The 14689-nt window shown below is 38.0% G+C and overlaps 1 protein-coding gene across 9 annotated transcripts in view; it reads left to right on the top strand.

The window, feature by feature from the left end:
• ZNF536 (zinc finger protein 536) overlaps positions 1-14689 on the top strand; it is a 402112-nt gene that overhangs the window by 130413 nt on the left and 257010 nt on the right. For 2 of the 9 annotated variants that reach the window (XM_043526140.1, XM_043526139.1), the window contains 2 exons: positions 8673-8762; positions 9753-9928. The exons of 6 other annotated variants lie outside the window; for them this stretch is intronic. The gene's annotated coding sequence lies outside the window, so the exon portion shown is untranslated. The remainder of the gene's footprint in view (positions 1-8672; positions 8763-9752; positions 9929-14689) is intronic. One more of the 9 variants, XM_043526141.1, reaches the window with a different exon arrangement.

The raw sequence follows: 14689 nt of genomic DNA on the forward strand, positions 1-14689 counted from the left end.
AATTTGGGGAATAATTTATTTTATTCAGAAATTATCTGTGAGCAGATCGGCATTTTCTTATTTCTTTATTGTTTGAAATTGTTTGCAATCTTCACTGAGTAATGCTTGGTCTGCTAATTGTTTGCATGACAAATAATTTGTGAATATTCACAATGTTGGTTAGTTACAGTAGTGACGTGGTATTATTTCAATTTCCTGAGTGACTAATATATGTAACTGGAAGCAGATGCCTAACCGAATTTATTCTCAAGGAAAATCCATATGTTACATAGACTCAAAAACTCAACCCCCTTCTTGGGGTTTGGCTTCATTAACAAAGAAAAGAAATAACATAAAGATCAGCTCAGGCCTTCTCCATAGCCTTGGCTGCTTCTCGGGATTGCATTTTAGGGCTTGTCTGTAAAGCCGGTTACTGCACTGTAAACTAGGGTGTGAATCTGCAGTATAGCTCTGACTTCAGTGGTGCCAGGATTTCACCCTCACTCTCTCTAGAAAGCCATTCTAAACTCCATATATTCTGTTGGGATTATGTGCCACCCATTTCACTGGGACTAATTTAACCTTTTCCCAGCAGAATCCACACCTGCTAACGGGGTGGGATGGTTCAAGCAAATACCACCAGCCTGTTAAACTAACCAACACATTTGTTAATTGCCAAAACAATATACAATTCAAAATTCACTTTTGGCAAATATTCAGTTACTGGTACTCACAATTCACTTTTCATAAGTGTTCAAGCTAGCAAAGATGGTTTGCTGGAATATTAACTGATCCAAATCAAAAGGGCAATATAATACAAAATTATTGAAAATATGAATGAATATGACTGGGAAATGTTTTAGAATACTTGCCCATCTCTGACAGGTTTCAGAGTAGCAGCCGTGTTAGTCTGTATTCGCAAAAAGAAAAGGAGTACTTGTGGCACCTTAGAGACTAACAAATTTATTTGAGCATAAGCTTTTGTGAGTAGCTCACGAAAGCTTATGCTCAAATAAATTTGTTAGTGTCTAAGGTGCCACAAGTACTCCTTTTCTTTTTGCCCATCTCTAAAGCTTTTGTTTGGGTTTCACTTAATCTAGACTCTTTGTAGGGGCCAATAGCAACACTGTTATGCCTCCCAGACCTATTTGTGTTGAAGGACATAAATTTTAAGCAAGACTTGGATTTACTATTGGTCCTTTTACCTTGACATAATTGCCACTGAGCAGAATAGCACATTCTAGCTATCCACATTCTACTGGATTTGTATTTAATTTTGGTGCCCCCTTGTCCTTTTCTAGGTACACACTAAAACATTCACCTAGCCACAGATTTTTTTCAGAGCTGCTGAGCACCCTCAACTCCAGCTGACTTGAATAGAAGTTGAGATGCTCAGCACCTCTGAAAATCAGACCCAGTGGCTGATGCCACCAATTGAGATTGTAATTTGCATAATTGATAAAGAATACAACTATGCTTTTCTTAGTATCCTCATACAGAATTTTCCTTTTCTTTACCACGTCCACTTAGCAATGATCTTGCCAGATAGGGTGCAACATTGTCTTTTGGAAAAGAAGCCTCCCTGCCCCACTAGGCCACAGTGCAGTAGCTGTTGAATCCAGACTGTTTTCTTTCCAAAGTAAATGAACACTGGTTCTGATCAACAAATGATGATGATTGTTAGTATGGGTTTAACCACACTTTATATAAGTTACCCAAACTCCTTGGATATGCAACATTAGGCAGGCAGTTTCATCAGATCAGGTGACATTTTTGTCTCACTTTTACAGTGTGAAACATTGCCCCAGGCCCAGAAATGGATCTTATACAAAGTTAGGCAATAGATAAACAACCTAGACAATCTGAAAAAAATATTGCAATCAAATAATAGGAGACCCAAAACTATTTCACTTGACACTTGCATGGTTGAGGTGTGTGTTCGAAGCAGTGTGGACTGAGCACAGGACTGGGAGTTCTAGTCCTCGCTCCACTAGTAACACATTGTGAGTGACATTCTGGAGAAATGCATAGTGCTCAAGTAATCAGGCTACATCTAGCTATCTGTGCACTAGAGTAGCAGACACTGTCATTTCCTGCCTCTTATTCAGGGTTTGCAGCCACAAGATCTGTGTAAGTGTGGATTCAGTGATCTCCTTCTGACGAGTCCTCACTGCTTCCCTCTGTGACACATGTTCACCTCCTGAAGGCTCAGGGGGTATAGAATGAGCTGTTGTGCTCATGGGTTTCTGTGAAGCTCGTCGGATGAATTTGCATTAGGTGAATTTCATCTTGTGTGTGTCTAGGCAGGGCAGGTAACCTCACAGTGTCTATTTTCCGTTTGTAGCATGTGGATAATTATACTTATCTACCCCACATGGGTGTTGTGATGACTAATTAGTTAATGTCTGTTCAGCACTTTTATCATACACAGCACTATATAAATACTAAGCAGTTTTTGCTGTAATTATTATTATTTCTTATTATTTGTTGCTCTTTAAATAAAGGACTTTGATGATTCAGTGGGAGTTTTGCCTCCGTAAGCATGGCATGATTGGTTCCTAGACTTAAGTGTTTCAAACGAGGGCTTATATTTTTATAGTGAATAACATAGTTTTATGCTAATATCAGTTGATTAGTAAACCTATTTGAAAAGTAGCACTTTTGTGCATGCATGGCAGTCTCAAAATCAGTCCAATTCAAAATGTTTTAGTTCAGAATATCCCTCAAGTGACACACTGAAGAAATCTATTGGCATAATGTAGTAATAAACCATAATACATTGTATGTTAGTTGACTATTAGTGCATGCTTTGGGTGTGCTGTGAGCATTAGAAAAGGCTCAGTTGGCCAGTGGGAAAATGACTTTAGACATCAGTGGTTGAACTAGAGCCACGTGAAATTCAATAATGTGCTGTTCATGTCAAACTTTTTTCCAAACTTTCTTTCCTTCTGTGGTTCAAAGCTCCTGAATTTTAGATTTCTTGAATCCAAAGATTAAGTGACTCATCTGAAACTGAGACCCCTGAGGGCTTAATCCGTTAAGGAGACTTGATCAGTGTGGCAACACCTAATGTTTAGGTGTGCTGCCAGCTAACAGAATCCACAGCCCAAAGAATGAATTGCCCAGTTTCTGCTGTACAATGCATGGGAAGAGTTAGGTACTGAAGAATGGAATCCACAAAATGCCAACAAGCTAAGTAAGAAGCCACCTGAGCAAGTCAATAAAAAATGCGTAAGTCCCCCAAGGGGAGTTAGGCACCTAAACCCATTCTCACAAAAATGAGGAGGAGGAAGAAGAGTCAGTGGTTGTGGTGGCAGTCCCCTGCTTTGTAACTCTTAGTCCACTGGTTAGAGCATTTCTTTGGAATATAGGACACACAAGTTCAAGTTCCTGTTCCAATTAATTTTTAAATTATTTATGTTCCAGTGAATATTATTTTACAAAGTAGGACAGATTCCATTGGCTAGGACACTCTCTTGAGAGCTGGGAGACTTGGGTTCAAATCCTTGCTGCGTGTAAGGCAGAGTGAGAAAATGAACTTGAGCCTTGGACATCCTGGATGAGTGCCCTGACCACTATGCTAAAAGTTATGCATGGGGAGGGAAAAGGTGTTTTGTATGGGGCCAATCTGTTAGGAGGCTTCTGAGTTTTCCTACCAGCTTGGACCCTGGAGGTGATACAGGCAGGGGAATTTCCTACTTTGATGATTTCTTTGGATCTAGGCATGAGCTAGATGCCAAGGCACCCAGACAGAGGCAGTGTGCGCATGCCCAGGGGCAGATTTTTAGGTACCTAAGGAACTTTCAGCATCTACAGGGTTAGGTGGCAGCCGAGCAGGGGTTTTGAGGATCCAGATTTTGGATTTAGGCACATAAGTGGTAGTTAAGCACCTAAATCCCTTTGAGGCTCTACCCCTGAGTTTCATATACTTTGCTGTGGCAACGATAAGTCTACTCAGGTTCACGCATGCATTGTGAGCCTTGGCAGAGTTTCACTTGGCTTTGGGTTTCTGAAGAAAGTTCTAAGCAAAGACATACTCGAGTCTGAGAATCCTGCCATTTACACTTGGGAACTCAAATACAGTAAACCCAGACCTCTAGCTTTCTTGTATCCCCAGCATGTACTCAGCTTGCCCCTCAGTGTCTTCTCTGGAGCGGACTCTCCATGTGGAGAGCTCTCCCCTTCCACTTGGAGAAGGGCCCAGTCCTCAGTCTCCTCTATAGGAGGAGGATGGTCCTCCTATCCAAAAGTACTGTGGAGCCCTCTTCATAGAGTCTGAGGTCAACTTGGTGGGGGAAGGAGTGGAGACCGGGTAGGCCAGGCCAAGGGGTAGATGAGTTAGGGGCACTGTTGGGCCCATCTGCACATCATCCACACTCTGGCCTACTGAGAATCCCAGGAAAAGGTAATGCAGCCTAAGGATGTACTGTGTTTACCCTGAAGCCTCCCCTCGGGGTCCAGAGGTTGGTGCAGCCAGGGGAAAATCCCTGGTAGCATGGCTCCAATTGGGTAATGCTGCTATGTATGTCAGAGCTGGAGTTAAGGCATGGGGCCTCTGTGAGAATGACCCTGACTTACTTTGTGGATTTCTGGTGATCTGCAGTCTTGTCTGTTAGGGCCAAATAATGTACCCCTAGTCAATGGTGTGATGTGACTAATTAGCCACTGGGGAATCCTCTTGGGTATTTCCTTCCTTTTGGCCTTTCCGATGGTGGTTTTTTTGTTTTGTTTTGTTTTTTTGTGGTAAGGGATGATCTGGTCCCTGGAACAAGCGTGAATAACTTTGTGATGGCTTTATTTTGTCTGAGTTACCTGGCCTGTAAGGGGTGAGTTTCAGGCTGTTATGCCTGTTGCTTTCTGAGGGTTTTGTGGTTGAGAACAAGCTTGGGGGAAAGATCACGCTTCTCTTTGATGGGGTTACTTTGAAAAATATATTTATGGGATGAGTCTGATGGGAAGACAGAGTTTGGATCAGTCAAGATTGACATGGTCCCAGTAAGACTGTATGGAGATGCATATCTGAGTTCTTTGGCAAAACTCCCATGAGCTTCCACACAGGAATGGGGCCAGTATTACACAGCTATTAGGCTTCAGTGAATATCAACTTAAAAGAGATTCTGTCTGAATAATTCTAAATTAAATGGCTAGTTAAGTACACTTAGGATATTTATTTTTAAGTGTGACCAAATTCTATTCCTCTAGCTGTCCATGCGTACATGCTCACTGCAATACTTACCTTATGATTTTCACATGAATTCACCTTTGCATTATACCTGGCAGCTATACAGATATCCATTTATGTGATCCATAATCTGTTTATTAGTGTTTTAGTACCTTGTTGCTATTAAGGTCAGTCAATTTAAGTTCCAACTATATGAAGTTAAATTTCAAAAGCATTTTTGTAAACTTAAGTTAAAAACTAAAAAAAAAAAAAAAAAAAAAGTTTGCTTAAAATCTGTTGTAAAGGTGGGTGAAATCCTGGCCCCATTGAAGTAAATTGGAGTTTTACCATTGATGTCAATGGAGCCAAGATTTCACTCAATATATTTTGAAGTATTAGCATTATTTCTACCACTTACAAAGTAGAGAGATTATATATTTTATTTTTTTTATTTCAGTAATACCTGCAAAAAACTATTTAAAACAACAAATGCATGAATGTGTCATCCATAGGGAAACAGTTTCAGGCTGTGAATATCCGTTTCAGTTCATACATGAGATTGTAGCATGCAAAAATTTATCAGGATGGTACTATCAGTACCCCAGTAAGTGAGTGTGAGTGAAGGTTGCTTTGGCTTGGGAAATAAGCATTAAAATGAAAGCCAACACCTCTCCCCCACTGAGTTATAAAAGATGATTTATGTGATTATTGTCTATCTGTACAATAAGATAAGGAGATTCTCCAATGGCAGAAGATGTGTGCAAGAAATTGAATATTATTTGCCTGTGTCTCTTCTGTAATTCTTCAACAATTTTTAGCGGGGAACCAATCCCAGAATTTCTTCAGTGAACATAGTTGGGGAAAAAAAGTGATCCACTTTCAGTTTAAGAGAAAATACCCTGTAATCGGCTGAATTGCTATTATAGAAAGTTTATTATTATGGGTATATAAACTAGCTGGGGGCTTAAACACTGAGCAGCTGGATAATTGAGCTAGCTCCTGGATCCAATTAAAAAAATCTATGTTGTGCCCACAGTAGGGGAATGGTCATAGCTGAGAAACTACTATATATTAGATTCTAACACACCTGTGGCATGTTCACTGTTATAAACAGTATGGGTTATAGAGCATTAAATCCTCTCATTATTGCCTTATATAAGACAGACACTTCAAGCAGTTCCACATTTATCTGAGATTACCAGTTAAACTCATTAAAAAGCATCTATGACTTGCTCACTCAATTGGATGTTGTCAGGATTTTAGTGTACTTCACCATCCACGACAGTGTCTTTGATTAGTGAAATTATACTTTTTGGGAAGACTTTCTCTAACTTAATTATGATTCTTTGTAAAGTCAGTATATTTTACGATTTTGGGTATTTTTCAACTATTATACCATGTGTCAATCTAAAATAAAACTATGTGTTTTGGGCTTTTTTGTTTTTGTTTGTTTATTTTTGGATTTTTTTGTTTTATTTTTGGGGATGGGGATTGGAAGAAATGCATCATAAATATTTTGGGCTTTAGCGAAGTTCAGTCTCTGACAGCGATCACAAATGATTGTACTATGCTATTGGTTACTGGTGAAATACATTGTTTGGAAATCTCTATCATTAATATTTCCTTTTAATTTATATCAAACTAATGAACAGGAAAACTTAGACTCAAAACCTGGTAACTCTGTCTCACTGCTACTCTCATCTTCTCTTTCTGATTCTTTCCATATGTTTATTACACTCGGTGCATCTTGCCTCAAATTTGTACCCAGTCCTGAAAATAGGTACACATGTGAGTAACCTTACTCAGGTGAGTAGTCCCAATGAACTCAGTGGGGCTATTTGCATGAGTAAAGCTACTCACATGGGTAAGTTGTGTTTGCAGATCCAGGGTCTTAAGTTGTAAGCTGTCCAGGACAGGGACTGTCTCATATTGGCAGGTTGTTCTGTGCCTCGCCACAGTGAAGCCCAGTCCTAACTGAGATATCTAGACACCACTGTAGTACAAATAATAATAGTAGTTAACATCATTTTTGTCCACAAATCAATCAAAGAAATGAAGGCAGCAGACATAACGAATATGCTTGTCTTTTGTATATATATAAAAGTTGTTTGCTGAAATATTTAACCATTGTTGCAACAATCATCAATATTAATACTTATCAGCAACATGTTAACCAAGCCAGCAGGTAAAACATCTGTTAAAAAGAAGTAGGAAAAGAGGAATAATAGGCTTGTGGAATATTAATACTGTCCAGATATTTATTATTTAGCACTTATTTTGTCTGTGTTTATTTTTAATAATCAACTGTAATATTATTTTGCAAAAACCTGTAATTGCTTCTTAATTTCAAATCCCGGTTCTTTTGTGCTGTATACAAAGGTAGTATATTTCTGTACTTATTGTTCACAGCACTCTGTGTAAAAAATCATGTTCATTTCAAGAAGCTGTTATGGTATTGATTCTGGTAAAGACTTCCATTAACTGACCAATCTAAATCTCATAAGTGATGTCAGGATAGTTATGCATTTGCTTGGTTCAAGTATTCAGCCATTATGTTAGAATGCAGGCAGTGTCTGAATATGGCTGTTAAATTATTTCTAAATACTGAACCAGAACAGCTTAACAGTTCTGCAGTTTGAGACTGACACAAAAATGACAATCTGCCACCTCTTTGTTTTTTAAATATTAACGTTGTATTGGGATAGTATTTTTGGAGTAAAAACCTGTGGCACGAGAGGATAAGTGACATAAACAAAGGCAGCTGGGCTGCATGAAATAATGGAACAATAAGGCCCTTACAGCCGTTCTCATCACTCCAGTATGTTAATTAGCATTCTGTTGTGGCCGCAACACTGAAAACATGTAATCTGTATTGGTGTACTGTACAGCTGTGAACACACATTCGTTTTTGTTAGTCCCTAGAGTTAGTCTTGCCATTGGCATATGTGTGTGGGCCAAAAGTCAAACTATCACCACTAAAATAGCATACTATAGAAGCAAAATATACTTTCCCTTTTCTTTTTCTTTTTTTTTTTTCATGGTAACCTGTGATGTAATCTGGTGATACAGCATCTGTCTCACTTTCATTCGCCCCCCTCGGCCCCAGATATATTTAAGGGCAACATAATCATTTGAGATAAATGATTCAGGCAGTAAATGTGCTATAAATAATCCAGTTAAAAATAAAATCGTATTCCTAAATAGAATGTTAAAAAAATCCTCTGTAAAGAACTATATTGGTATATCATATAAGTTTTTGTGGTGAAAGCTAATTCATAAAATTAAGGTCTAGAAAATAAAAAGGGGTATATTTGGGGGAAAGAAAGTTGAGAGATAGTCTACAATGCATTGATGAATACTATTGCATCAGCACGGGACTTGTATTTTATTTTGATGCAAGCACCGTCAAATAATCAACATAAATAATTAAGAAAACGGTGAAAAGATATAACATTCTTATCCACTTTTTGGAGAGTTTTCAGTAAAGTCAGAATCCCAACCTACTATGTCCATGTTAAACTTTATTTGTCAGAAGCTGGAGTTGGTTATGTGATGGAGATTTGATGGGCGTTCATTCAGCCTTTGAAGTGGCTTGAATTTCTCTGTAACACTTCTGAAATCTGTAAGTACACTTACCCCTTCTTTTGGAAGTATTTACCTTGGAAACTTACCTTTTGGAGCATAAATTAGATTTTGAATTAAATAATATGATTTCTAGCATTTTCTTTTAAGCATACATTTACACAGTGGATATTCAGTTGTCAAAGCTGTTTGCCAGCCTCCATTTATTACTGCATTGTGATGATCTTGGTGTTCAAAATAAGACTAGGAAATATTTTTCTTAGAAAATAACTTGCAGTGCTCTTGGGTGAATACATCCTTTATCCATACTCAGATGATAAGAGTGAAGGTTTAGCTCATATTTCTACACTAATCTACTTCAAACTTGATCTTGAAAAATTACCCTCATTGCACAAAGAAAATGCAGCATTTAAGTCACCATGCTGATCAAATTTTGTTCTGCTTTTTTGACTGTGGAGGGAACAAATTGTTTGGTGATTCTGTGATGTGAACCAGTGTCCACTGGGGAATGGAGTGAGGATTTTTTTTTAAAAAATAAAAAACCCCTCCCATCATTTTTTAACTCAAGTAGAATATAACTCTGTAATGAGGCAGTCAGATATATTATGGTAATATTGTATTTATATGCAAGGTATAAAAAGTTACACAAAACATTTAGCCTGATACTTTATGCTGCTATTATTTGACAATGTGATTATTTAGATTTCATATATTATTATTGCTTTTATGTATGGAAAGAAAAAAATCAGGAATGGCTCTTTAAAAAATCAGCAGATATAAACTGCGCTCTGTCATTAGAAAAGAATAAGAACAAAAATAAATGTTAGTATCTCGCTTCAAATTTTTCTTCAGAGTGGTAAAAGTATATAATTAATAGAAGAATTTTAGCTCCAGATGTGGCTATACTATAATAGAGCCTTATAAATGCTACAGAAAGAAAAATTGCTTGGAACGAATGAGAACCAAATCAAGAGCACACCTGGGTTTGACAAAGATTGCATTTACTGACTGCTGTGCTATCACATTACAGAGAAAGACCAAGTCTTTGGGAGCAGCTGTAGAGAAAGGCCTGGCAAATCTGCATGCAAATAGCAGCACATTGTTAACTTAATCAGATGCTGAGGAAAAGATGTGCCAGACCATGAGGATGATCTATAAACAAGTACAGAGTCCAGAGAGATTGTGAGGGCTAGGCAGATTGAAAAGGTATACCACAAGGGTTCTGTCCTTGGGTCATATTCTCTTCTTTTATGTTATCTGAATGTTACTGCCATTCAAGCTATCATAATGTTTGTTATATCTCATTGTCGTAAATTTGTCAAATAGTGCTTGATTTATTCTTTGCAAAGATATAAATAATTTCTTATTAGTTCAGGAGTTTGGTAGCTCTTTGTTCTACAGTGGTATAGATATGGGTATTTTCTGAAGGAAACCGTGTATGACTCCATAACTCCAGTTAAATAATATTAGTGTTTAAATGTCTGGGTATATTGAACTAAGAAATAGTGCAGCATACTATACAAAGGAGAAAAAAAAGAAAGTAGCTTTCTGGGGAGTGAAGTACCCTGATTAAATCCTTCCTTAAGAAAAAGTTGAAGACACCTGCTATTCGTATTATATATTAATGCTAATGGGAATATATGTTTAAAGTCTACTCCATCTTTAAGTCTAATATCATAAAAAAATAAAGAAGTAATACTATTTAATCACCCACAGCTTAATAGTGCCTTAGTTGTTTACTGCCATTGCACTAATTGCTCTGTACTAATGTGTTTTTGTGTGATTTCCAGTAGTGCTAAAAGAACTGAGATCCATAACCAATTAAATATAGTGTTTTTATGTTTAAAATATATCTGTTGTAGAGTAGCAAATGAACAGAAGTATTTTTTAAAAAAAACAAGAAAGATTTGCCATAAGCATAGCTGCGGAGGAATAGGTAATTTTTATTGCATATTTTGCACAGTGACAATGGATAAACTAATGGACTAAAGGGCAAGCTAAAGAAACCTAAGTATTTTATACTGTGGGCCAGATTCTTCTCTCATACTGGTATAAATCAGGAGTAACTTTATTAAAGACAATGGAGTTACACCATGGTAAATGGGAGGAGAATCAGGCCTTCTGTTTCTGCAAATATCCTGACTTTTTATTTTTGGTACTATAACTTTTAAAATTCAAAACACATAGACACACTCCCCCCTTCCCCCACCCCATATATAAATACTTCAGTTAGGTCTGATACAGGGAGAACAATACACAACAAGGAGACCGCAGTATCTAGCACTGTTATATAGGCAATTCAAGTTTGGGAAGGTGATTTGAATCCCAGGCTATATAGTAGAATTTATGACAGAAATGATGTACGCAGGCTTGTAGGGGAGGAAGCAACACCATTTATATACTGTACCATACCCTGCCAGAGGGTTAATTGAGTAACATTGTTGTTGGTTCCAGAAGAAGCTAACTGCCTGAGATAGGGCACTGAAGTGGAGGCTGTCAGGGTGAGGGAGGTGAGGGGAAATTGGACATAATAGCATTAATAATAATAATTAAAAACTAAGTAACAAAAGAATGCATAAATAATATTTCAGTCTCTTGCTTTTTATTGCAGAATTAATATTCATATGGATGATATCTAAGCTATTCAGTATGATACTGACAAGACAAAAGCCACATTGTAGTGGGTTACATAGTTTATTACAACATGTTTGTTTCTGTGAATTTGGACCAGCTGAAAACAAACCATTAGTACAACTGAATTTTCTGTTGCCAGGCCTTCCATACAGGGTCCTTTATCAGCCTGGGATCCATACACTTACAGAGCGAGGACACACTTCACCTTATATAGGGGGAGATAATGAGATCAATTAGATTCTCAGCCATTGAACTGTAGACAGCTGTTGGTGCATAATAATCATCATTAGAGATGGGTGAATGTGGGATACGTGATTCACCAGACTACCCACAGGTATTTTGAGAATGCCAGATTTAACTCTTGAGTACTTGAGGCCAACATTTTCTCTGCCATCTCTCCTGGGACTATTGCTCATGAAAAAGGCACATTTCAGAGAATAGACTGGTGAGCTGTTACTCAGGGATGGAGGAAATTGGGTAGGTAAAACTTACCTGTAGGTAGAAAAGAACCTTTCTCTTCAGTGCTACATGAAATTTCTGAACCTGCTAAACCCATTATTAACCAAAATCATTTAAAACTGTATAAGCTATTCTTCTCAGGTTTTGTTCTATTTTCTGTATGTTCACTACAATTTCTATCATAAAAGTGTATCCCTTTTAAGACTGATTAGATCCTCTCTTGGTGCATCCCAGACTTTCGAGGTCACCAACTAGAAAGGTTTTTTTTCCTGTTTCCTTTTGCTCCAACTTATTAACCCATACCCTATCTGCCCAGAATATTCTAAACTATATTACAAAGGCCTGATCTGGAATTGCTTTTTGGATCATGGGCAATTTAACCTCATCCATGTTTTGTTTTTAACCTCTGAGTGTGCCCATCACCCTTTAAACACTCACTAGTACCTTTAATACATGCAGTCATTGCTCTGTGGTCTGCACCATTCCTGTATTTTCCTTTTCCTTTTTTAAAGCCTGGTAGACTCTTAGTAATAATTGCTCAAACTGTGTAATTTGTATATATAAAAAAGGTCTCTAATAGACTCTTTTTTTATCCTTGTACATCAGAACATTCCCCATGTTATGTATCCGTATTTGTGAGTACTTTCTAACTAGGACCCTGTGTGTAGATAGTGAGGGCTGTAAATCAAATAAGATAAATTCAATATATATTAAGTAAGCTTTGGTTCAGTACCATAGGAAAATATTGTTCTTCTTTCACTGGAATTTCCCTTTCATTTTCATCTTTTAAAGTAAACTTAGGAGTACCTTTTCAATGTGACACAATTTAATTTAACTGTAGAAAACCTGTTAATATCTCCTGGAGTTAAATGGTTAAATCAGCATGGCCTAGATGGAGTAATGAGAATGAGAGAGGGAGTCAGGAACTTGTGAATTCTAATCCCAGCTACGCCTGTGACTCATGGTATGTCCCAGGGCCCTTAACCACCTCTATTTTTTTCCTCGGGACAAATCCTCTGCTGATGTGAGTGTAAATCTTGTTGAAGTCAGCAGAGGTTCAGCTGCTTATGCTAGGAGCAGATTTGGCCCTAATTTGGAAAGTACAGTACTTACGTATCTTGCAGGTTATTGTGAGGATTAATTAGTTAATGTTTGTACAGCACTCTGAATATATAAAGTGCTGCATAAGTGCTTAGTAATATTATTATTAAGTCCCCATGCATCACTTATTTACTTTTAATATCAGAGCAGACGATGGTTTTTGCTTTTGTGGACTAATAGAGCTAAGAAAGGAAGGAATAATACAGCTTACCATGGATCCAACAACTGGCAAAACAAAGTCTTACTGGCAAAATATGTTACGTACAATATGTACACAGATAATATTCAAGTGACATCACAGAGGCCTGATATACAAATATTTATCTATTTGCAAAGAGAATCCCAGCTTTAGAGCCCAATCCTGCACACAGTATTCTTGTGAGAACTCTGAGAGTTCTCAAGAATAAAGATTTTGCACGAGTAAGGTTGTGTAGGGTTGGGGTCTAATATGGGGAGATTAAATTACCTCTTGACCTTATTGATATATGGCCCAGCTCTCCTTGAGAGGAGCAACTCCCTAGCTGCAGTTGGGGATCTAGCTGCATCACTGAAGGACATTATGGGGACTTCCTTACATTTGTTTTCCTGACATTCCTAAAAGCAAACTAAGGACACATATGCTAACAACATGTTGAATACCCAAAGCAATGTCTAGACAGAACTCAGAGATCCCAATTATAGTCTCTCTCTTTGATTTTGAAGTCTGGATAGCACAGGTTCGTTAGAAAAATCTACACAGCCATACCCTATCCTCTGCTCCACACTGACTGACAGCTAACAAAAGTTTCCAATAAAGTTTTTAACTAACCCATGCTATGCTAATTTCAAAGTCTGAATGCCCAATATTGATAACAAAACATTTTCTGGAAAATTTTGTGTATAATTTTGGATACAAACAAAATTAAGAATCCCCCCCTCTGCTTATTAACAATTTGCTCACAGAAGAGATGGCAACATTTGGAAAATCAATGGTTAATTAGGTTCAAGTTGGCTAGGTCAGTGGGGGGGTTAGTAAATGCTTGATTGTGATTGTTCTTTGGCCATTTTGTCCCTCCAGAGCATGCAAAGAATTCTGTTGTAATGCTTGTGAAAGGTTTCTGCTTTTGAATGAGCTAGTTGAGATATTGTGTAAGAATTTGCCTATTACTCTTTCATGTAAAACTGAGAGACTTCCATGTTCACTTTAGTTTTTAACTTGTGAGACTTCCCTCCCTATTTCCACCAATGTTACCTCCTCCTTGTGCTGTTCAGGCATCACCCTGCATTCAGGCAGTTGCAAGCAATACTGCATAAGTAGGGACTATGCTGACTGCCACATCCCTCAGATGGTGCACCATCTTCCTTTCTGTGCCCTGGCTCTGCTCTGTGGATTGTTGGGAGTGAGGAGGGAGCACGTCCTGCCATTGACTGGCCGCCTTATCCCTGTCCACTGTGTCCGTACTTTAGGGCCAGATCGCAGCTGTCCCTTAAGTTACTAGTGTACATGTTGTGGCTGCCAACTGGTACCTAGAAATTGACGTGAAAGTGAGCAATTGGCAAAATCTCCCCTCCTGAAGCTGGATAAACACAATGTATGCCCTACACATTTTACCAGCTGTGACTGAAACTGGGGTCTTTGTGGCCCATAGGCAGCTGCTTTACCAGCAAGCCAAAAGAGAATCTTCCTGTGGCTCAGCCAGTTGCAGCTGAGCTAAGCTCCTGTCAGCTGGAAGTCGCTTTTTGAACATATCTTACTCCAAAGTAAAGCTGCTTCCATAAAATAAGCTATAATAA

This window comes from Chelonia mydas, chromosome 12, assembly GCF_015237465.2.
Source record: "Chelonia mydas isolate rCheMyd1 chromosome 12, rCheMyd1.pri.v2, whole genome shotgun sequence".
Lineage (NCBI taxonomy): Eukaryota > Metazoa > Chordata > Testudines > Cheloniidae > Chelonia > Chelonia mydas.